Here is a 25,730-nt window from a genome sequence, read left to right as displayed (position 1 = left end):
TACTTCCAGAATTTCTTCATCCCCTATGGCTTATAATCAACTTGAAGTTTTTACAAAATAGCTAGTATTAGAAGCGCAAATGATTTGTACAGGGACAAATGAGGATACTTAAGCTGAGGGACCAGTGGCATTTCTGCACCCTATATTTGTAACTCTGTCCCTTGATTAACGTTTCATTTGGCCTTAAAAGAATCAATTCAGTTTGCTCATACCTTCTCTCAAATAAAACTTCTAACTCCCCTTTTAATACTAAATATGATTTTTTGCAACAAAGACATGCTTGAGACAAAACACAAAACCATGAGCTCAGATAAATAATCTAAAAATGCAGTTGACTTATCTCCAAATACAAATTCTAAAAGAAAAGGTTTTCAAGGCTTCAACCATGCCTATGAACCCCCAAGTTCTAGGATACATCATTCCACATTATCATTTCTATAGTTTGACAAAAACAAGAATGCATAGCCTTAAGAAGGAACATATTATTAAAATTCATTACTGCAATTTTAACTTTTTCATAATAAATTCATAGCACAATATCACTAAAACTTGTTAATTATGAAATAATAAAATAATTTACAATCATTTCCTCTCATAATGATTCTAACATTATCCATTTTTTATTCTTAATTAAGTTCAATTTCAACTACCAGATTGTGAATTTGAGGTAGTTTCATAGTGGTTCCATTACATGACAGTGGTATATTTCAAAGTACCATGTGAAGTATTAGGTTAGATTTAAATGACAGAGGAAAATACAGTATCGAACGTTTTCACACTTGGCATACAAATGAAAAAAACCCCAACAATTTCTTTATTGGGTTCCTTTGTGAGCATGGACACAATACATGGAATCTGCTTCTTTGCATGAAAAGTAGAATCAAAGCAATAGGACTCAAATTCTGTTGCTACCTTTCGGTTAACTCGAATAAGGATGTGCATAAGTTCAAGTTTGTTAGCATAAAGCCTCAGCATAGCACAAAGTGACTGAATTAGCCAGGATCCATCCTTTGAATTTCGCCAGGAATAGTAACCAGGTGCTGTAGAATATGCATACAAGAAGTCTGCCTCAACTGGTATTTTCTGACATGCCATGTCATCATCAACACCACTGTCTGTCTCAATGCCATAGTCCAACTCTGTACCTCTGCAGGCCTGAATAATGAAAAGTTTGGGTTTTCCAGTTAGACTTCTACAATTATCCCCTCTGAAGAAACTCGTTAATTTTTTCAGGTCAATAGGTCCATTTGTTCCAAAAATTACTCCTTCATCACCATGGCTTAGAATCACACAAATAAAACTGCTCCTTTTGCTATGATCTTCTTTAGAAACATTATATAACAATTCCATAATTTCTTCACGTGTAAGATCATTTTTATTCATGACTTGGTATTTCAAGTTCCTGAATGTTTCCCTGAGGTTTGCTGCATCTACATCTGTACCAGACCGCGATGCCATACCAGTGCTTTCATGAAAGTTTTTATTATTAATTATTATACATAAACCCATTTCAGGATAATCCATTTTGTAACTAATGTCCAAGGATATTCCAGAGTCCATTGATTTGCTTCCATGGAAGATCTTTGTTTCCGAACTTTTAATGGATTTTGAATCCACTGAGTTTTCAGTGTTCTCCATGATATTAACGTGTGAGGAGTCTTCCCCTCCCTCAACTGAAGTCCTGAGATTACTTTCGCACAGCAGTCAAAGGCCGCTCCCGCACACCCTGCTCCGCTCCGTGCTAGTGGAGCTCTACGCGCCGCAGCGGGAAGAGGTCGTGCCATTTGTTCTTTTCTGTGTCTCTAGTTCAATTGTTCTGTCTCCTTGCTCACTTATTTTTCTTTTTTGCTTCTTCAAATCTGCTATTGTAGGTCTCCAGTATATTTCTAATTTGTCTACTGTATCTTTCATCTCTGCAAGATCTTCCATTTCTATTTAATTTTTGAGTTCTTCTTTATGCTCTTCTAGTATCTTTCTGATATTCTTTCTTTCTTTCTTTACGAATATCCTTTACTTTTCTCTTCTCCTTCAATAGGAGAGATAAACAACAAACAACAACATCAACAAAACACACCTCACCTGAAATAGGACCCCAAAGTCAGAAGGGAACACCCCAAAATATATTAAGAGTGAACTCAGAGACTGGAGTCCTCAGAACTGAAAGAAAATAATAAAAATTTAAAAAGTAAATAAATAAAATAGAAAGATAAAAATAAAAAAATCAATAAAAATAAATACATAAAAATAGAATAAAAATACAATAATACTACTAAGGAAAAGTACATATATATATAGAAAATATACTTTAAAAAAAAAAGAAGGGAAAAAAGAAAAAAAAAACCCTAGGCAGATAGAAGTTCGCCTGCTTGCACTTACTGCATCTCACCAGCAGGTAGCGCTCCTGAGGCACCTTCGCCCCTCATGCCCACCCCGCCCTGACTGCAGCTGCCAGATGGTGTGCATGGTGGGGCAACGGCTCGGGCTCCTGGCCCACAGTGGCAAGACAGCTGGTCTGTCTTGGTGTGGAGGATAGAGAAGCTGACCAGCGCCCAGGGGGATCGGCTAAATTGTAGCGCCTGGCACCTGGGATATCTGCTACACACTGTGTCTGAAGGCTGGCTATTCGTGGCACCTGGCTGCGTGACTGCCCCCAGAGCCTGGGAGCACAGCTCTTTGTGTGGACAGCTGTGCCTGTCTCTGGGCTCCACATGGATGCTTAGAGCTGCAAAGCCATGCGGGAAGGTTTCCCCAGCCGGCAGCTGGGGCAGCCTGGGGTGGAGGCATGCTCAGTTCCCACCAGTCTGCACCTCCCTGTGTGCCTCCATCAGCCCCAGGGGGATCACAGCTGACCTGACCCACCCTGCTCTCCCTGTCCTGATCCCCCGTCTCTCTCCTCCCCCACACACCCTGGAGACCCTCTTCGATCACTCACCCCCAGAACCACAGTCCTTTATCTTGTCCCACGAAGCAGGGGTGAATCCAATCCACCCCACCCCACCATCTTCCAAAGTTATAATCCTTTTTATTTCTGTGGGGTCAGTAGTAATATCTCCTCTTTCATTTCTGATTTTAGTTATTTGCATCCTCTCTCTTTCTTTCTTTGTCAGTCTAGCAAAAGGTTTGTCAGTTTTATTGGTCTTTTCTAAGAACCAACTTTTAATTTCATTGATTCTACTTTTTTTGTTCTCTATTTTATTCATCTCTGCTTGATCTTTGTTATTTCCTTCTTTCTGCTCAGTTTGCATTTAGTTTGCTCCTCCTTTTCTAGTTGGGAAGGTAGTTCTCTTATTTGAGATTTTTTTTTTATTGAAAGTATTTAGAGCTATAAATTCCCCTCTCAACACTGCCTTTGCTGCACTCCATGAGATTTGGTATGTTGTGCTTTCATTTTCATTTTCTTCAAGGTATTTCTTAATTTCCCTTGTGATTTCTTCTTTGACCCACAGGTCAAACCAAAGCGTGTGCTGTTTAATTTCCACGTATTTGTGAATTTCCTATTTCCTCTCTTATTGATTTCTAGTTTCATTCCATTTTGGTTGGAGTAAAAACATCATATGAATTCAATATTTTTGAATTGACTGAGATTGTTTTGTTACCTAATACATAGTCTATCTTGGAGCATGTACCTTGTGCACCAAGGAAGAATGTATGTGCAGCTGCAGTTGAGTGATGTGCTCTATACATGTCTGTTAGGGCTAGTTGGTTTTCAGTATTATACAAATCTTCCATTTCCTTATTGGTCTTCTGTCCAAGTATTCTAACTGTTATGGAGAGTGGTGTATTGCAGTCTCCTACTGTTAACATAGAACTGTCTATTTCTCCCTTCAAACCTGTTATTTGCTTCATATACTTTGAGGCTCTGTCATTAGATAAGTATGTATTTATAATTGTTATGTCTTGTTGAACCTAGCCCTTTATTAGTATATAGTGAGCATATTTGCCACTCATAACAGGTTTTACTTAAAGTTTATTTTATCTACTAGTATAGATACCCCAGCTTTCTTTTGGTTATTATTTACATTGTATTTATTTTTTTTTTTACATCCTTTCACTTTCCATCTACCTGCATCTTTGAATGTAAGGTGAGTCTTTTAAATAGCATATACTTGGGTCATAGTTTTTTAATGCATTCTTCCAGTCTCTGCTTTTTGACTGGAGAGTGGAATCTATTACATTTAAAGTAGCTACTGTTAATGCAAGACTTTCTTCTGTTATTTTACTATTTGTCCTTGTAGGTTTGGTCTTATGCCTTTTTTGTCCCTCAATCCTTCAATTACTGCCTACTTTCATATTTATTTGATTTTTTGTATTGTACCATTTTGAGTCCCTTCTCATTTCTTTCTGTAAATAATTTTTAATGTATTTTCTTTATGGTTACCATGGGGCTGATATTTAATATCGGAAATCTATAACAATCACTTTTGATTTGATACCAACTTAACTTTCATACAATGTTCCTGTACCTGTCCATCCCCCCACATTTGTGTTGTACTTGTTACAGATTATATATTTATGTACTGTATGTCAAAAACCCTGGTTTTATCATTACTTTTCATGAATTTGCACTTTAGAATCTGTAAGAAGTAAAAAGTGGGGTGACCCCAAAATACAGTACAATAGTACTGGCACTTATAATGAGCCATGTGGTTATTTTACTGGAGGTCTTTATTCCTCTCTGCTGCTTGGACCCACTTCCTGGACCCACTCCACTCAGTGACGAGCTCCCTTAGCATTGGCTATAGGGCAGGTGCTGTGGAGACAGACTCTCTGAGCTCTTGTGTAACTGGAAATGTCTTAATCTCTTTCTCATTAAAAAAATATTTTTTATTGCAGAAATTGTGGGTATACAGAACCAGCAGGCATGCAATACGGGATTCCCATATTCCACTCCGTCACCAGCCCCTTGCATTGGTTTGGAACACTTGTTCCAATTGAGGATAGCACATTTTTATAACTGAACTATTAATTAAGGTCCATGATTTTACTTGTTCCAATTGAGGATAGCACATTCTTATAACTGAACTATTAATTAAAGTCCATGATTTTACATAGGTTCCCTGTTAGTATAAGATACTTCCAAGGATTTAAACAGTGTTTTATACTGTTATCATACCTATAAGCTAACCTTTCCCTTTTTAATCATATTCAGATACATACTTCAGTACTGGTAATTACACTAACAATCTTGTACTACCATCACCACCAGCCGTTACTCAAACATTTCCAGCGTTCCAAATAGGAACCCTGTAAATTTTAAGCCTTTACTTCCCATCCCTATCCGCCCATCTCCTGGTAATCTATATTCTAGATTTTGGCTCTATGAGTTTGCTTATTGTGATTGTTTCAAAACAGTGAGGGCACACAATATTTATCCTTTTGATTCTGGCTTACTTCATTCAACATGATGTCATCAGGGTTCATCCTTGTTGTCGCATGTATCAGGACTTTACCCCTTTTTTTTTCTTTATAAGAATTGAATTAATTACAAGAAAAGAAAAATACTCTAAGGGCTTGGGGAATAACTGTTTTAATCTGTAAGCATAATTCATATCCAGACTTACTGTTTTGCCAGAGATATTTCCTTCATAATATTTCTTAATTTTAGTTTTCTTCTTGAGCTCTGCACTATCTCAAAAAGTAACCTACTATTTAATGAGTCCGTTGAGCATAAACAATCTAATTCAGTGATTCCTAAATTAAAACAAATAAACTACAATATATATCACCTAGAATTGTCAACTCTTTAGGAAGGTCTAATAAAATGACTCAAAATAATCCATTTATATTTAACATGTAAGAAACAGTTATTATAAAGCAAAGCATTTATGTCTTCTAATGTATTTTCTCAAGGCTTTAAAATTCTACAATTTTACAGATATAGTTTTCCATCAATGAGGCCAGATAAAGTTTCTTTTGATATGTAACTAATTAAAGCTTTAAGGCTTATAGTTTTATATAGGTTTATAGACTACAAATCATGTACAATTTAGTCTTAACACTATACAAAGGACCTTAAAATAATGATGTATATTTAACATTATTGCTTAGTCTTATAAAATGGTGAATTTTAACCAAATTGATATCTCAATCATCTTATTTATAATGCCTCCTATACAATTATATCATACTGCTTGGCAAGTAATCCAGGTTACTGAAATAATATTTTAATTTAATTAATTGTAACTGAATTCTAATATGTTAACCAACTTGTTACATTACTTACTACATTTCCTCTCCAAGAAAATGGAACCATCCTAAGTGGGAAAAACAATGCAGAGCTTTTTCATCTCTTCCTTAAAGGTTTTCAAGTGTTATAGGAACATAAATCCATGAAAAAAACTGATTAAAATTTGACATTCCATCTTGTTTTACTCATTATGGAATAAGAGAAATAGATGAAAGAAAAGTTCCTTACTATTCCTCTGCTCAACATAAATCTTCTAAGAAGTTTTTTATTCCTTTTTACAGCTGAATAATATTCCATTGTATCTATATGCCACACATTTTTATCCATTCATTGGTTGATGGACACTTGCGTTGCTTCCATCTTTTGGAAATTGTGCATAGTGCCACTTATGAAAATTGTCATGCAAACGTATGTTCACGTCCCTGCTTTTAATTCTTTAGTGTATATACCAGTTAGGAATTGCTGGGTCAAATGGTAGTTCTATACTTAGATTTTTGAGGAACTTCTAAGCTGTCTTCCACGTGATTGCACATTTGACATTCCCACCAGCAAAGAATGTGTTCCTATTTCTCCACATCTTCTCCAACATGTTATTTTCCGTTTTTTAAAAATAGCGATCACATCAGATGGTATTTCCTTGTGGTTTTTATTGGCATTTCTTTGATGGCTAATTATGTTGAGCATCTCTTCATGTACTTTCTGGCCATTCATTTCTCTTCTTTGAAGAGATGTCTATTTAAGTCTTTTGCCCATTTTTAAAATGGCCTTTTTTTTTTTGGTTAAGTTGAAGGATTTCTTTATATTCTAGATATTAGACCTTTATTGTATATGTGGTTTCCAAATATTTTCTTACATTGTGTGGGTGGTTGTTCTACTTTCATGATAAAGTCCTTTGAAGAACAAAAGTTTTTAATTTTGATGAGGTCCCATTTATTTATTTTTTCTTTTGTTGCTTGTGCTTTGGGTATAAAACCTAAGAAACCATTGCTAACACAAGGCCCTGAAGATGCTTCCCTAACTGTTCTTCTAGGAGTTTGATAGTTCCAGTTTCACCTATTTTGAGTTGATTCTTAAATATGGTGTGAGGTAGGGTCCTTCTTCTTCTTCATTTTTTTCCTCTTTTCTGGCAAATGGAGATCCAGTTTACCCAGCACCATTAAAAGATTGTTTTTCCCCAACTGATTGGTCTCTTCTACCTTGTAAAAACCAGTTGGCCATACACGTTAGGATTGATTCCTGAGTCTCAATTCTATGCCAATGGTCTAGATTTCTGCCAGTACCATGCTGTGTTGATCACTATGACTTTATAATAAGTTTTAAGATTGAGAAGTATGAGTCTTCCAACTTTGTTCTTCTTTTTCAAGATTTTGGCCACCCAAAATTTTATTTCCATATACATTGGATGATTGACCTTTCCATTGCTGTCAAAGAAGGTTGTTGGAATTTTGATTGGGATTGTGCTGAGTCCATAAATTGCTTTGGGTGGGATTGACATCTGAACAATATTTAGTCCTCCAACCACGAATATGGAATGTTCTTCCATTTATTTAGGTCTTCTTTGATTTCTTTTGGCACTATTTTGTAGTTTTCTGTTTACAAGTCCTTTACATCCTTGATTAGATTTGTTCCTAGATATCTAATTCTTTTAGTGGCTATTATGAAGGGAACTTTTTTCTTGATTTCTTCTCCTGATTGTTCATTGTTTATGCATAGAAACTCTATTGCTTTCTGGGTGTTGATCATGTATCCTGGCAATTTGCTGAATTCATTTTTTAGCTCTAGGAACTTTGGTGGGTTTTTTTTCTGGATTTTCTGTATATAGGATCATATAATTCTCAAATAGGGAAAAGTTTACTTCTTCCTTTCCAACGGGGATGTGTTTTGTTTCTCTTTATTGCCTTATTGCTTTGGCAAGAGCTTCAAGTACAAGGTTGAATAACAGTGGTGATAGTGGGCATCAATGTCTTGTTCCTGATCTTAGAAGGAAATCTTTCACTATTTCACTACTTATCTGAAAGGGTGTAATAGCCAGAATGTATAAAGAAATCCTTCTACCATTTTGCTATTTAGCTTTTGTAAGTCTTATACCATTTTTTCTCCTCACTTCCATTATTGCTTACTTTTATGTTTATTTGATTTTTGCATGTGTGTTTTACCACATTGAGTACCTTCTCATTTCTATCTTGATATATTTTCCATTAATTTTCTTTGTGGTTACCATGGAACTAAAATTTAACATCCTAGATATATAATAATCATATTTGACCTGATACAAACTGAACTTCAATAGCATGTACATATGCTTTGCTTATATCCCTCTGTCACCGCCTCCATTTTTTGTACTTGTTACCACTTATACCTTTGTATGTTGTATTCTAAAAGCATACAGTTATCATTACTTTTTATGCATTTTCACCTTAGCGCTTGTAGGATGTAAGAAGTGGAATTACATACCAAACAATATACTACCATACTACTGGCATTTATAATTACACAAATGGTTACATTTACCACTGGTCTTTATTTCTTTATGCCACTTTGAACCCCCACCTAGTGTATTTTCCTTTGATTCAGAAGGACGTCCTTTAGCATTGCTTACAGTGCAGTTCTAGTGGCGATAAACCCCTTCAGCTTTTGTTTATCTGAGACTGTCTTAATATCACCCTTGTTTTTGAAAGAAAGTCTTGATGGATATAAAATTTTTGGCTGGCAGTTGTTTTTCAACCCACTACCTTCTTGCCTCTCTGAGGAGAAATTGGCACTCAATCTAATTGTGACTTCCTTGTATGAAACACATTGCTTTTTTCTTGCAGCTTCAGCTTTTGTAACTCTCTTTTTGTCCTTTGCAGTCAGTTGTGTTATCAACATCTGGTGAGGTGCATTTTTCTTCATGTTTGTCCTGTTTGGTGTTCTTTGACCTTCTTGGATGTGCACACCACATCTTTTGCTAGGTTTTGGAGCTTCTCTGTCATTATTTCTTTGAGTATTCCTTCGGCCCTTTTCCTCTTCTCCTTCTGGAACTCCTGTTATGCGTATGTTGGTGCCCTTGATGGTGTTTCAGAGGCGTCTTAGACTATTTTCACTTTTGATATTTCTTTTTTCTTTCCACTCTTCAGCCTGACTGTATCTCGTCTGCAAGTTCTCTGATTCTTTCTTCTGCCAGCTCCAATCTGTTCTTGAAATCTTTCTGGGCATTTTTCATTTAATTTCATGTTGTGATCTTCAGCTACAGTAATTCTGTTTAGTTCCTTTTCAAAATTTCTATCTCCTTATTTAGACTCTCATGTTGCTTATCATTGTTTTTCTGATATCTTTTGGCTCTCTCTCTGTGCTTCCCTCTATCCCTTTTAGCATTTTCAAGATTATGTTTTTTGAAAGGCTTTTTTCAGTTTGCCTTCATTCCCATCTGCTTTATCGGTGTTTCCTGGATTGTCATCCTCCTCCTGTGGAGGGGCCATCATTTCCTGTTTTTTTGTTTGTCTTGCACTTTTTTTGTGGCACACTGTGCATTTTAATATTTTTAAATGTTAACGCTAGGATTTATTCCTTGAGATGTTTGTTTTTCGGTTTCGTAACCAGCTGTGAGAAAACAAAAATTTTCTCACAGGCTGGCTCCAAAGTGCCCTGGAGGGTACCAGGAAGGGCACCAAGTGCTTTTCTGGTGCGTCCCCAAAGCTGAGACTTCCTGGCCTGCCCAGCAAAGGCACAGTTACCTGTCCCCCACAGCCTGAGGAAGCACAATGTCTTTAAGTCTCTACCACCACCTCCCTAGTCGGGGGCCGGATGAAACAACCGCTGCTCTCAGAGCTCAGCCCCCCGCAATCCAAATTTTCTAATCAGAAGCCGTGGTCAGTGATCAGCCAAGCCCACACTGTCCTTGGGGATGAGGATTTCTATGTTTCTTTCTGCACTAGGAGCTTGCCAGGGCTGGACTGGATGGCTGCTTCCTCCAAGACTGCAGATGTGTGTACCGATGGGCACTGTGCAGAGACAGTAATTTTTTTTAAAAATTTAATTGTATAGTATAACATATACACAAAGCAAAGAAATAAAATAGCCATAGTTTTCAAAGCACTCTTCAACAAGTAGTTACAGGACAGATCCCAGAGTTTGTCATGGGCTATCATAGAAACCTTTCAGATTTTTCCTTCTTGCTCCAGAATATAAGAGGCTAGAAAACATAAATTTTTTTTATCATCACAATGAACTTTTTTCTTTTTTTGTAAAAAATAACATATATGTAAAAAAGCATGACATTTCAAAGCACAGCACTACAGTTAGTTGTTGATCATAATTCAGAGTTTGGCATGGGTTATAGTTCTACAACTTTAAGTTTTTACTTCTAGCCGCTGTAAAATATTTGAGACTCAAAGAGATATCAATTTAATGATTCAGCAATCAAATTAATTTGTTAAATCCTTTCTTTTCTGTATAACTTCACCATTACCTTTGATCTTTCTATCCTTCTTTTTAGGGGTGTTTGGGCTATGGCTGTTCTAACTCTTTCATGTTGGAAGGGCCTGTCACTAATATGCAGTAGGGAGATAGAATTATCTGATGTTCTGGAGAGGCTGGGCCTCCAGGTTTCAGGACTTATTTGGACCCATCTGGAGGTTGTAGGTTTCTGGAAAGTTACTCTAGTGTCTGGAATCCTTGTGGAATTTTATATATTGCCTTAGGTGTTCTTTAGGATTGGCTGGAATGGTCCTGGTTGGGGGTTGGCAGTTATGATAGGTAGCAAGGTCTACCTGAAGCTTGTGTAAGAGCAACCTCCAGGGTAGCCTCTCGACTATTTGAACTCTCTCAGCCACTGATACTTTATTAGTTACACTTCTTGCCCCTTTTTTGGTCAGGATGTAATTATTGATCACATGGTGCCAGGGCTGGACTCATCCTTGGGAGTTATCTCCCATGTCACCAGGGAGACTTTCACCCCTGGATGTCATGTCCCACGTAGGGGGGAGGGCAATGATTTCACTTGCAGAGTTGGGCTTAGAGCGACTGAGGCCATATCTGAGCAGCAACAGAGGTCCTCCAGAAGTAACTCTTAGGTGTGCCTATAGGTAGGCCAAGCTTCTCCTCTACCTACTAAACTTCACTAGACTAAGCCTCAAGATCAAGGGCTTCTGGAAAGTGACTCTAGTGCATGGAGCCCTTGTGGAATCTTATATATTGTCCTAGGTGTTCATTAGGGTTAGCTGGAATGGTCCTGGTTGGGGGTTGGCAGGTTATGATAGGTAGCAAGGTCTAACTGAAGCTTGTGTAAGAGCAACCTCCAGTGTAGCCTCTCAACTCTATTTGAACTCTCTCTGCCACTGACACTTTCCTAATTATACTTCTTTTCCCCCTTTTGGTCAGGATATATTTGTTGATCCTACAGTGCCAGGTCTGGATTCATCCCTGGGAGTCATCTCCCACATAGCCAGGGAGACTTTCACCCCTGGATGTCATATCCCATGTAGGGGGAAGACAATGATTTCACTTCCTCAAGTTGGGCTTAGAGAGAGTGAGGCCCCATCTGAGCAACAACAGAGGTCCTCCAGAAGTAAATCTTAGGCATACCTATAGGTAGTCTAAGCTTCTCTGCTACCCACATAAACTTCACAAGAGTAAGCCTCATGATCAAGGGTGTGGCCTATTGATTTGGGTGTCCCTAAAGTTTGACACAGTATCAGGGGATTCTCTGAAGGTAAAGTTTAATAGTTCCATATTTTTTCTCCCCATCCCTCAAGGAACTTAGCCAATACTTTTTGATTATCTGATCAATATACTCTAGGATGTATCCAGGTATTACCATAATATATACAGGATTAAAGGACCTCTTTCTTATTCTGGGCTCCCTGTGTTTCATTGTTCAAATGAGCTATACAGATAAATTGGGTTAGATTATGTGCCACAGAAAATTTAGGTTCCAGACCAAATAATCTGTTCTTCCTCTGGTTTCAAAGAGTATGTAAAATATAGACAATATCTTCCTTATCCCTGTGTTCTGAATTACTTTAACCCCAACCTGTTCATCTTAGTTCTTATCTCTAAATATCCGGTTATATATATAAAATAGCCCTTGAAATCCAGAAATAATAATCACCACTCTAGACTAAATGTGTCTGTTACAAAAGCTTACAATCTAGGCCCCTGTTTTCTTACAAGCGTTTTCTAAATGAGACCATACCATAATTGTTCTTTCTTTTCTGGCTTATTTTGCCTCACCAAATGTCCCACAGGTTCATTCACATTGTTGCATCCTCACAACTTCGTTCCTTTTTGTATCAGCATAACATTCGCTCATATGCATACACCATTGTTCCCCATTCTACTTCTCCGTCAGTGCATCCTTCAGCCACCTGCATTCACTGGGCATCATGTAGAGGGCCCAAAGTCCACAGTCCATCAACACTCTCAATTTCATTGTTCTCAAGAGAAAGAAAACCAATAAACATACCCTCACCAAATAGGAAATCTAAATCCTCTCTTAACTCTTGTCCCTCCCCCCATTATTTACCCCTGCTGTTGCTGTGGTAGTGTTGATATTTTCCTTTTAAACATAGCCCATAGCATGCAATAGCTGTTTTCCCCCTGTACCCCGGACCTACACATTCTTTGTACATGAATCATACCTTTGAAGTAGATCTTGTAAGAACTAATTTATATTTCTAGTATTAATCAGTGGGACACGTAGGTCTATACAACCCCTTTCAATCTTGTTCCTCTTCAATATGGTAATATCACTTATAGACCCACTAGAGAACTGCCTTCACTTGTATATATTCCCTTACATTGGAGTTCAACCTCATTAGATAACTGTTCACCCATCTCTAGTTTCTATGTATTTCTAAGTCCCCTATATCCTGCATTATAAGCCTCTGATTTTACCTTTACTGCGATCATAAACATGGAATTATACAGTATCTATCTCTTTCTGTCCAGCTTATTTCCCTGAGCATTATGTCCTCAAGGCTCATCCATATTGTCATACTCTTCAGGATGTCATTTCATCTTACTGCAGCATAGTATTCCATCGTATGTATATACCACATTTTGTTAATCCACTCGTCTGTTGATGGGCATTTGGTTTGTTTCCATCTTTTGGCGATTGTGAATAATGCTGCTATGAACATTGGTGTGCAAATGTCTGTTTGTGTCATTGCTTTCAGCTCTTCTGGGTATACACCAAGTAGTGCTATTATTGGGTCATAGAGCACCTCAGTATTTAGTTTCCTAAGGAACTGCCTAACTGCAGAGATGGTAATTTACCCTTCTTGACTGTAGTTCATCAGGCTCTTCATCCCGCTCTTCCCTGGATACTCTACAGTGTTCTTTGGGCTGCTGGAGTTTGAAAATAGGTGTTTCGGACAGTTCCTGCCTTTTTAATAGTTGCTTGGTTTCTGGACTGAATTCTGGAACTCCCTACTCTGCCATCTTCCCACGGTCGTCTCCTCTCCTCTACCTCATTTTTGAAAGACAGTCTCACTGTGTACAAAATGCCTGGTTGGCAATTGTTATCTTTCAGCACTTTAAATAGTTCATCCCACTGCCTTCTGGCTTCCATGGTTCCTGATGAGAAATTTGTATTTAATCTTATTGGCATATAACAAATAGTTTTTCTTTTGTAGCTTTCAGAACTTTCTCCTTGACCTTGACATTTGGCAGTTTGACTACTGTGTCTCTGAGCATGTTTCTCTCTGAATGTATCCTGTTTGGGGTTTGTGGGCCTTCTCGAATGTGCATATTCATGTATTTTGTTAAATTCAGGAAGTTTTCTGTCATCATTTCCTTGAATATTCCTCTTGCCCCTTTCCCTCTTTCTTTTCCATCTAAGATTCCAGAAAGACATTTATTGCTATGGTGTCCCATAGGTCTCTTAGGCTATGCTCATTTTTTTTTCTATTCTTTTTTTCTATCTGTTCCTCAGCCTGAATCATTTCAGTTGTCTTATATTAGAGTTCACTGATTTTTTTTTTTAATATCAGCTCCAATCTGCTTTGTAAGCCTTCTTGGGAATTTTTCATTTTCAATTTCTTCAATTCCTGCATTTCTGTTTGGTTCCTTTTAAAAAATGTTATCTCTTTATTGAGGTTCTGATATTGTTCATTCATTGTTTTCCTGATATCTTTTAGTGCTTTCTCTATGCTGTACATATCTCTTTGAGCATACTCAGGTTCATTTTTAATGGCCTTTCTCCTGTATGTCCAATGTCTGGTCTTCTTCATTGATTGTTTCTGAATTTTTGTCTTATTTCTTTGGATGGACCTAATTTTCTCTTCCCTTGTTTGTCTTGTGATCTTTTGTTGCACAGTGCATTTTAATATTTTAAAGCATTAACTCTGGGATTTTGTCCCTGAGCTATCTGTTGTTTATGTTTTATCCAGCTAGTGATATAGCATAAATTACTTTGAGTGCCAGGAGCTAACGAGAAAGAAACAATTCAATGCAAAAAAACACCTTTCACAATCTTTGTAGATTGGCTCTATGTTGCCTGTTGTTCTCCTTCAGAGTTTATCCCTCCTATCAAGATGATGAACCCAAGGTAGATGTGAAGTGTAGGCTCCTTCTCTTCTCTTCTGAGCCTGTGTTCTAGTTTGCTAGCTGCCGGAATGCAACACACCAGAGACGGATTGGCTTTTAATAAAAGGGGATTTATTTTGTTGGTTCTTCAGAGGAAAGGCAGTAACTTTCCACTGAGGTTCTTTCTTACATGGAAGGCACAGGATGGTCTCTGCTGGTCTTCTCTCCAGGCCCCTGGGTTCCAACAGCTTTCCCTGGGGGTGACTTCTTTCTGCATCTCCAAAGGCATGGGCTGAGCTGTGAGTGCCGAGATGAGGAATGCCGAGCTGCTAGCTGTGCTACGTTGTGATCTCTCATTTAAGCACCAGCCAATTAAGTCAAACGTCATTCATTGCGGCAGACACACCTCCTAGCCGACTGCAGATGTAATTAGCAACAGATGAGGTTCACGTACCATTAGCTTGTGTCTGCAGCAACAGACCTGGGTATGCTCACCTGGCCAAGTTGACAACTGAATCTAACTAACACAGCCTGCATCTTGTATTGGGCTAGTGTGTGCTTGTGGCTGTTTATAGGTGTTGGAATGCCCCTGTTCCTCTTATGAAATAGACTTTCTTCCTCTCCTGGGTGTCTATGGTCATCTTTTGCTGTTCGCTGCTTTGAGTTCTTTGTTTCTTACACTGCCTTAGCTGTCCTGCTTCTGTTTTGCGGGTCATATTCTGCAAGAATGAACTAGAGCCAAGTTTTCTGGTTCAGTCGTTCAGCTTCCCATCTGACAGACTGGCACGGATGTAGAATATGTGTCTAGGGGTTATTTGGCTTTCTGTGTAACAGGGCCAGCGACCCACAATAAAAGCACAGGTAAGGGGCCAGTAAGGATAAAGTCGTATTTTCTTAATTTGACACTTGCCCAGTTATTGCAACCTTTTAACTGTTTTCTGGAATTCTGAAGAAGATGTCCTTCTCAAAGACTCTGTAGGAGAATGGCCCGTGGAGTGCTTTATGCCAACATCTTGTCCGACTGGAAGTCCGTATCGTACCTTTTTTTTTTGGCGTGGGCAGACAGACACTGGGAACCAACCCCGGGTCTTCAGCATGGCAGGTGAGAGCTCTGCCACTGGGCCACCATCACACTGCCCCACACCATACCTTTTTTATTCCATATTAAAGAATAGAGCTGTACATTTTAAGCAAAGCATTTAAAAAATATTAAATGAGTATATTTTTGGGCCATGCAACTAACAAAATATTTACTGTTCTAACCCAGTTAAGTGAACCTGCCTCTTACTGGCAAACACATTCTAGCAATTGTTAAAATCCTCCCCAAACTTCTTTGAGTCTGGAATTTATCCTGTTGCTTTCCCTCCCATTTTTCCCCATTACCTTTATTCTGTCATTGGCCTAAGTCCCACTGCTGACTGCCTGGCTTGACATCTTCTTCCAACTTGACCTTGGAACCCCTGCAGGACACAACCTGCGCATCTCCTCAGCAGCCATGCTACTGTGATCGGAGCAGGAAATGTCTCTCCTGCCCTCTGTTCACCCCACCCTGAGTGCCAAGGGACTGGAAGGCCAACACCACCTGGCACCTTGTCCTTAGAAGCTGCACTCTCTCATAGAAGAACGAGAGCTGCACTTACCTTTTGAGATTACTGTCTATGCTAAGGGAAGAGCAATGAGAAAATTCATAGGACCCATGACTAATAGTTTTCTAAAACAAGACCATTTATCTAATCTATCTTTATATTTACATTTACAAAATATTGTTTTATCAAGTCAGTTTCTACAAACCTACTTTCAAAATATTTGGCTTGGGAAAGAAAGCTAAACAAGCGCATGCCTGAACTTTACTAGTTGGTCATCAACATCATTCAGTATTTGCTCTTTCTCTACGAGGGCACAGCATCAAAATTCTCATGGCCTATTGGCCGTGCCTTGAAGAGGCAGGAAATTCTGTAGTCTAATCTCTTCACACTCTGAGAGTTCACTGTGGGCATATGATCAAAGTTTCATTTATAGAAAAGAAAATCTTGTGAGCAATGAATAAGTTCTAATCATGATTATTCTGCTGACTGAAAACGAATATGGTACTGAAGCAGACTTCACCATCATCACCACCATCATCTGTCATCTCAGCCACCTTTAAGTCATATCTCCAAAAAAACCATCACCTGGGGTGGTACAATGGTGGCTCAGTGGAAGAATTCTCGACTGCCATGCAAGAGACCTGGATTTGTTCCTGGTACCTGCCCATGCAAAAAAAAAAAAAAAAACAAAACAAAAAAAACCAGAAAAAACAAAAACCACCATGTGAGTGATCTTGTTGATTCTCCTTACACTCTCAGAGGTGACAAAGTCAGGCATCATTATCCCCATTTTGCAGGTAGGGAACCTGGACCAGAGAGGTTAAGAGACTTAACTAAGGTCAAGCAACCAGAAAATGGCAGGCTTAGACTAGAAGCCACATCTGGAATCTGAGCCTCCTTTTGCTTTGCACATCTGTGTAAGGTTCACGCTAAATGCTTTGTACTGGCGGTGAATCGTCATACTAAGTGTCTTGGTACCACCCAGCATAATCCCCCCTTCACCTGCTGGCCATGTCTTAGGCTCTCCAGAGAGGAATCCAGTCTCTTAACACTGGGCATCCATTGGCCATGCCCTGCATTGTGGTGATGCTGAGAAATTGTACTGATACGAGCCTGCTGCTCCTGCCCCAGCCAGGAGAGGAAGGAACTCAGCGCCATCATCATTATCATTCAGCTTGATTGTGGATTTATGTGTCCTTGGACCTTGTGCCCTCTTCTAATGATTGTAGAATGAAAGAGCTGTTTCCAGGGAAATTAAGCTGCCACAGGCAAAAGGGGGAAGCATAAATAATGGCCACATGCTAAGGATGATCACAGTACATTTTACTACATCTTTTACTCTGGAGCAGAGGGGATAATACATGCATTACATTGGTGTGCTGATGCCAGTCCCTTAAAAGCAAGCATGTAAGTGCCTGGTAAGAGCCGGGAGTTGGCAGCCAGTTGCATTCTGGTTCTCCTTGCCAGGTGTCTTCAATTCTAGCCATATGCCCATTTACATATCTTTTGCCCTCCTTTTCCCAGTGGTAAATGGAGATGACTTCACCTACTCTTACCCTCCATCACAGGGTGAACCAGGTTGCAGACAGAAAGTGTTGAATGAAGATTGTATAGACAAGAGGATACATACATCTCTGGTGACTTGGGCATATGAGAGGGAATATATAGAAGATATCCGTGTTAATTTGCAAGCTGCTGGAATGCGATATACCAGAACTGGAACCATTTTTAAAAAATGGGAATATAATAAGTTACAAGTTTACAGTTCTAAGGAAGTGGAAGTGTCCAAATTAAGGCACCAACAAGAGGTTACCTTTACTCAAGAAAGGCTGATACTGCCTGGAACACCTCTGTCAGCTGGAAAGTCATGTGCTGGCCTCTGCTGGTCCCTTGCTCCTGGGCTCTGTTGCCTGCAGCATCTTTTCCTGTGGGGGTTCCTAACTTTGCTTCTCATGGTGATGTCTGCTGGGCTCCAAGCACCTCCAAACATCCGTGTCTCTGTTCTTGGCCTGTCAGCTTTTCTCTGAAATTTCTGTCTGCTCTATTGTTTCTGACTCTCTCTAAAATGTTTCCTCTTCTAAAGGATTCCAGTAAGCTAATCAAGACCCATCTAGAATGGGTGGGGTCACATCTCCATCTAATCAAAAGATCATACCGTAATTGGGCACGTCACATCTCCGTGAAGATAATCTGATCAAATGTTTCCAACCTACAGTATTGAATGAGAATTAAAAGAAACAGCTGCCCTGACAAGATTGAGTCAAAATTAAAATAGGGCTTTTCTTTTCAAACCAGCACAATACCATTAGCTGGTATTTCATAGTGTTTGATGAAACCTTTTCCAAATCCTTATTTTGTATGCCCCCAAGCTATTATTCCTGTCTCTTCTCATGGGTCAAGAAGTGTGTGTGTGTGTGTGCCTGTGCGCGCGCGTGGGGTGTGTTGTTCAGTTCATCTCACTGGTAAAAGGCAGAGTGGCATCTGGGCTCTGACTCTGGAATACCTGCTCTTTTTCTTGCATGATGTGCCTCCCCTCACGTCAGGCCCCGGCTAGGTTCTGGGCGTCAGTTTAGGTATTCTGCGTTTTGGCTGACTACTTGGGTGTTCTATTTCTATATTCTCCACTGCTCTGCAGGACTGGAAAGGTTCACTTACCTTTTTTTCTCCTTTTGGTGGGAGGAAGAGATCTGAGCCCAGGTGGATCCCTGCCATGGCAGAAACCCAGACCTGACGTGCTCCTCGTGCGGCATTGCTGCACTGCCAGAGCCCAGGTCTTAGTGTGAACAATCTCATGATCAGTGTCGAGAAGGTACCTGTGCTCCTACCATGCCCTTAGAGGAGAGAAGGGCAGCGAGGGATATTTTGGTTCATGATCCCCAAACCTTGAGGTTTACCCCGTGTCTCATTGTAAGATTGCTTTTCTCAAGAAAAAAAATTGGAAACAATCTAAATGTCCATCAAGAGGGAATGAAGATGGGGATGTATAAATTATACATCATTAAAGGGAAAAAGGTAAATTTGCACATGCTGATATGTAAAAATATCCAAGTACTAGAATTAAGTAAAGAAAGGATATATTTTTTACTATGATTCCATTGTTATCAGACTTTTTTTTTTTTCTTTTTTAACATGGACAGGCACCAGGAATCGAACCTGGGTCTCCGGCATGACAGGCGAGAACTCTGCCTGCTGAGCCACTGTGGCCCGCCCTATGATTCCATTTTTTATAAAGAAAAGATAATATTTATATATTATCTCTGTACATACATATATCCTTGTTTATAAATAGAACATTCTGGAAGCATGTTCTTAAAATAAGGAAGATTTCATAAGAAATCTTTTTATCAGTGGCTAATTTTGGCAAATAACCTAAGGTTAGGGAGAGAGACACTTAAACTTAGCATTTTACTTGCCATTTTATACTTTTCTGTATTTTCTGAAATTTTAACCACAATCCTTATTGTTTTCTGCCTCTCTTTATGTGTAAAATGGGGTTAAAAATAAGTGGGTTTAGGTTTATGACAAAAACCTTGGCATTTACTCCGTTCCTTCATGGTAATATTAAAATTGGAAGCAGTCTAAATTTCCATTAGGAGGAGTCCCTTAAATACTTCATAGGATTATTAGGGGCTTGAATGAGTAAATACACGTAAGAAATGTAGGATGATGCCCAGCCTATAATAAGTCCTCAATAAATGTTAGCTATTATGAGATTTAGAGTTATGAGTAGGAGGAATAACTGCTTATGTTTGAGCCCTACCAAAACCATGTGTCTGTAAATAGGCAGCAAAGAACAAATTCAGGGCATGAATCTCAGTGAGAAGTTACAACAGAACCCAGATTCAAAGATTCTGCCAGATGGCAGCTGTGTTGTATCTTATTAAGGTAGAAGATGTTGTGAAGGTCAGGTGGAAGCCATTCTCAAAATGCTTATATGGGATAAGCATTACCCCATATTGGTAATTAGCATTGGTAAAGAACTTACCAATTATTAGTAAGATCTCACACCCTCACTCCAATGAACTAGAGTGCCCCATTTCACTTCGGTTTTTATCTGGGGCAGAGAACCCCAAACTGGAAACTGGAGATACCTGGCTGTTGCCATAAGGGGAATACACCCTCACCCTCTGCCCTTTGATACTTGTGAAAAGTCACTAGTAAAAATGATGGAGAAGCTGCTTAAATGCTTTTTTTTTTCATTTGTACCCTGGGATTTTCTACTCATAAATATGAATATAGCTCTTGTTGTACAATTTGCAGCAATTGCTTTTCCTCTTTTCCTTCTTCCCTTGCCTCTCCTCTAACAGGGACTGCCAAGGACATGTCCTTGCTCAAAAGCAATTTCATTTGCAGAACCTCCCCAATCTATTAGACTTGGAGCTCACGCAAGAGCTGCTGCTCAGTGTTTAAGTGCAGCGCATTAATTATAAGACACGTTACTCTTCCTCACCGCTTAGATTTTTAAGGAATGCAAATAGCATATTACTTTGAAGCTAGGAAAAGCAACCAAAAAAAAAAAATGCCAAGAACTGGCTTGATTGACTTTAGTAGCTGTTAGAGTAAGGCATGCTAGCACTCTAACCACGGATTCGGCGGAGTCAGAGATCTCTCTCTCCTGTGGCCTGGTGCAGTGGTTTTCATTTTGTTTCTTTTTTCCTTTTTTAATCATAATTTAAGAATTTGACCATCTATCCATAAACCAGGCGCCATTTCCCATCACTAGTAATGTATTCCGGCATTCTCTTCTGTCAACATAAATTTTTTACTGTCAGTCTAACAAAACAAAATAAGAAATACAAATATATTGGCCAACATATATAATGCATGAGAACTTGAAGGTCAGTTGGATAATGGTTTTCAGTTAGCTCATGGTTTCCCATGATTTGTCTATATAACTCTTGCTAGGAGATCAGGTTTGGAGCAAACTATACTTGTGAAGACCATACAAAATAAAAAGTTCTTAGAGGTAAAAGGATCTTCTTACCTATGAATCCCTCTGCAACCCCCCTGGTAAACAGTCATCCAGGTTCTGTTGGAACAGTTAAAATGTGGAGAAGGGTCTTATGGACTTCTGGGTGGCCACCTCAGTTATAGGAACAGCTCTAACCGTTACATGGCTCTTTGGATGGATGAGCTATGTCTTGTCCTGTTTCTTCTCAGTGATACTATATAGAGTTAGTATGTGCCCCATTCGACGTAGGAGCCCTTTTCATGTGGGTGGATGGCTTTTCTATGGTAAGTATCTAAGTCCCTTAACTGTTAATAAAACAGTTGGACCCTTCACCATCCTCTTCGTCTCCAGTCATGAAAGACCCAGTTTGTCATATCCCCTAAACAGCTGTGCTTTGAGAAATACTGAAGCAGAGAAAAGGGAATTATGTTTTCCTCTCTTTTTTTGCGTCTAGGGAGAAAAAGTTTCCAACTGTAAATGGTAGAAGGGACCAGTTAAAAAAACACTTTTAGGCAAATTAAACTTCTGGAAGTTACCATTTATCTAGTAAAAAGAAAGTTCTTATTAATTGCTACCTAACTCCTTCTCAATGGCTGCTTCTTTCCGTGCCCATATTCCTGGGCCCTCAGGATCCCCAGATATTGTATCATATGCTTTTCGCTCTGCAATAATGATTGTCCCTGGAAACGTGAAAGTGAACCAGACTCAGAGAACTAAAGTGGTCATAAGAGGACAATCTATTGGGGTGATTCTGGATGGGAGGATGTACATGCCCCAGGGCAATTATGTTGGGGAGTGGGATCTTTAAGATTGATTCATGGCCATGATGAGTGCTGAGTCCTTTCTACAGAGAGACAGGTCTCCCCACTCCCGGGTAGCCACACTGTGCACAGTCCATCTATCAGCATTGTGGGGCTCAAAATGGGTGGGCAGGGACGTTGGGTCCTGCCTATTAATGTTCTTTTGCTTTGTCTCTCTCCATGCACCTTCCTGCTAATTGCCATTATTGATATAGCTTGTCCATCCTCCCACCTCCACCTCCAGAGCTATGTGAAGTGCTTTGGAAGCCTTCCCTGTTTTTTATCACATCTGTGACCCTGACCCAGGTGATACTTCCTTTGCCTTGTCCTAAGCCTTTTGCTTTAAGAGAGGGATTCTCTGCTCAGGGTGGGCCACAAGTAGGGGTTTGGTGCTAGAGACATGGGAAGGAGAGAGGATAAAATCAACCAGAGAATCATCACTTATGACAAAATAATGGTGCTTACAAGGATCCTTGGGTAAATGCTGTCAATATTACAATCACGATGCATTTGAATAAGAAAATCTTCAAATTTACTTCTATAGCTTTTAGGGAACATTTTAATTCTTGTCATATATACTTAATCAGTGGGAGTATAATTATTGAATGGATTTCATTACAGAGTCCATCAATAATGCATTGAATTTTGCAATATTTCCTTTGTGTTATCATTATAGTGATATCTTGTGCATCTAAGCAGATTCTGTTACTGCCACTGTGATTTATGAGAACATGATGTGTTTGCAAAGGTCTGGAAGTAAACTCTGCCTACAGGGATAGAAGGGAGATGTTGTCATGATGGTGGCAAGGGGTGGTAACTGCTCTTCTGTTAAGGCTTTGAAATATCAACTTTACTCTTGGATCCTTAATTAGTCACCTGTTTTCTCTGGCTTTCTGCACCCATGGAGTTGTTGGTTAATGTTTATGGGCAAAGTAGATATTGGGTAGAGTTTTTGGAGTAGAATATTTCATGCAACAAATGGGGAAAATGTATTTTGATAATTGTGATGATTGTTTTTATCATTACTGAGATAAATCTAAAGAGATACAGTCAATACCATTTAATTAAGCATTTACCGAGTGTCTACTATGTATAAAACCCAGAGCAGTTGATATATAGCCAAATCCATCAGAAACAGCTATGACACAAAGTATAATGAAATTAGTGCCATAATTAAGAAATATGAAAAGTATCACTTAGGTCAAAGGAAGGAGATATATAGGAACATTAGATTTTTTACATCACTTTTCTGTAAAACTACAACTTCTCTAATTAGAAAAAGCAATAATTAAAACATTTTTTTCTAAGTGAAAGAAACCCGACACAAAGTACTACATATTGTATGATTCCATTTATATAAGCTATAGATATAAATGCATTTATAGAGACAGAATTAGACTAGTAGTTATATAGGGCTGCAGAAGGCTGGAGGGATTGAGAGATGACTGCTAAGAGATGTGGGGTTTTTCTTTTTGGAGTAATGAAATTGTTCTAAAACTGATTGTGGGATGAATGCACAACTCTGATTTTACTAAAAGCCATTGACTGTACACTTTGGATGGATTGTACGGTATGTGAATGTATCTCAATAAAACCCCTTTTTAAAAACTTTTTTATTGTGCAGTATAACATATATACAAAGTAAAGAAATAAAAAAGCAATAGTTTTCAAAGCACTCATCAACAAGTAGTCACAGGACAGATCCCAGAGTTTGTCTTGGGCTACCATACCATCCTCTCAGATTTTTCCTTCTAGCTGCTTCAGAATATAGGAGGCTAGAGGGCTTAAATATCTTTTTATCATCACAATCGACTTTTTTCCCTTTTCTTGTGTGAAAATTAACATACACACAAAAAGCAATACATTTCCAAGCACAACACCACAATGAGTTGCAGAACATATTTCAGAGTTTGACATAGGTTAACATTCCATAATTTTAGGTTTTTACTTCTAGCCGCTCTAACATACTGGCGACTAAAAGAGATATCAATTGAATGATTCAGCATTCATACTCATTTGTAAAGCTGCTTTTTAAACAGAAAGATAAAGATGAGAAGATCTAGGCAGAAGATCTAGGCAGAAACGATGGTGGCATCGTTTCTCCAGACAGAGCTCTCTTCTGGAAGATGGTGCCGTGGGGATTGAAGAGTGAATGGCTTTGGGAGTGCTCCATCCCCAGACTCCCTGCCCCTGCTCATTGCTGCAGGCGGCTGAGGAGGCAGCGGGTCATCTCCTCACATTTCCAGAGCACAGGTTGAAGAGCAGGGTCCCACCTCTGGGATTCATGCTGGAGCCTCCTGCGCACTCTGCCTTCTGTGCTGACTCCATATGTCCCAGCAGGTCAGGTATTCCACGTCTGGAACTTGACTTCCGCTCCCCCTACTCTCCCCCAGCACTGGGCTCCTACCCCAGCCTCTGTGGTTCAGCATGTATGCGGTAACACCAGGGGTGGAAGAAGTCCCTGGAGAGCCTTCAAGGGACAGTGTCCCACCTGCCCGTGGGATTGCCTGCCTTTGAAGGGAGCCTAGCTGGTGACTGAGGTAAGTGGCAGGCTATATTCTGTCAAGTTTTGGACCTAGTGCAGCACTGAACTTTGCCTGTGTATGACAAGGATAACATTCAACTTCCAATGTTGAATGGCCCCATCTATAAAGTGAGACTGACTTTTAAAACTACAAACAATATTACATACACGAATTCTCTGCCTAAAACCAGATGTCCTATAAACCTTTCATATTATAACCATTGAGGACTGTGTATTTATAACTAGGCCCCCTGGAGCCATGCCCATTTAGCCTTGAGTGGCAGACACAGGGATCAAAAGAGGTGCCAAGAGAAGTAATGCAGGAGCTGGTTTCCAAAGTGCCCAGGCGTTTGTAGGTGGAACTCTGGTGAAAAGTGCCTTATCATTAATGGAATAAATATATATATTTTATCATATGTGCAAATATGTATATTTTCAAATACATTTGCATAATGCAAACCACTATACTTTAGGGTAAGCAGAGAGCATCTTAAATGTAGGAATCCCCATGTCACCAGTAATTAAAAATTAAGAAATTGTGATTAATTATTTCAGATTGTCCATGCATTTCAAGCCCCCTGAAGTGGACTTGATCTAGATTTGTAAACATGTACAAAAAACCAAGTTTTAAAATGGATTGGAAGATTAGATCTTAAATTCCTGAGAATGGTCTTGGGAATGCATGCCTCTTTGTGTGTGTGTGTGTGTGTGTGTGTGTGTGTGTGTGTGAATGCATAGAGGGTACTTGGGAAAGGGGAGAGGCAGAGGGAGACATATAAAGGGTACTTCATCTTTTATTCTGTCTTTTTTTTTTTACTATTTAGGGAGTCCCATTTGATAAAAATGCTAATTTTCAATTCTGAATGAAGAGGCTATGAATGTTTGTTATGTTGTTGCTTTTCCTTTAACTTTTTGTTTCTTGTTTATTTCCTCAAACAAAAACGACAAGGAAAAATCCTCAGTTGTGAGTGGAGTTTGCATTTCTAAAACCCTGTATGATTTGTCCTGTCCAACCTGTGACTCGCTGAGCCGTCTTCTTAGATCTTCCTACATCTATTTGGCTCTATACCTTGACTTCCCAGTCTTGTTTTTCACAGTCCCTCGAAGGCCTCTGATATTCTTTATCTTGTGTGGGAACCCAACCCTCAGAAAGATCTTGGGCTGCTGGGAAGGCTTT

General features: G+C 39.1%; 1 pseudogene; it reads right to left on the bottom strand.

Annotated features, from left to right (window-relative positions):
- Nucleotides 1–588: 588 nt before the first annotated feature.
- On the bottom strand, nt 589–1,685 carry LOC143679098 (caspase-3 pseudogene; annotated as a pseudogene).
- Between the last annotated feature and the right edge of the window lie 24,045 nt (nt 1,686–25,730).

This window comes from Tamandua tetradactyla, chromosome 4, assembly GCF_023851605.1.
Source record: "Tamandua tetradactyla isolate mTamTet1 chromosome 4, mTamTet1.pri, whole genome shotgun sequence".
NCBI classification, from domain to species: Eukaryota; Metazoa; Chordata; class Mammalia; order Pilosa; family Myrmecophagidae; genus Tamandua; species Tamandua tetradactyla.
The sequence above is the reverse complement of the archived record's forward strand: the minus strand, read 5'-3'. Positions and strand labels throughout refer to the sequence as shown.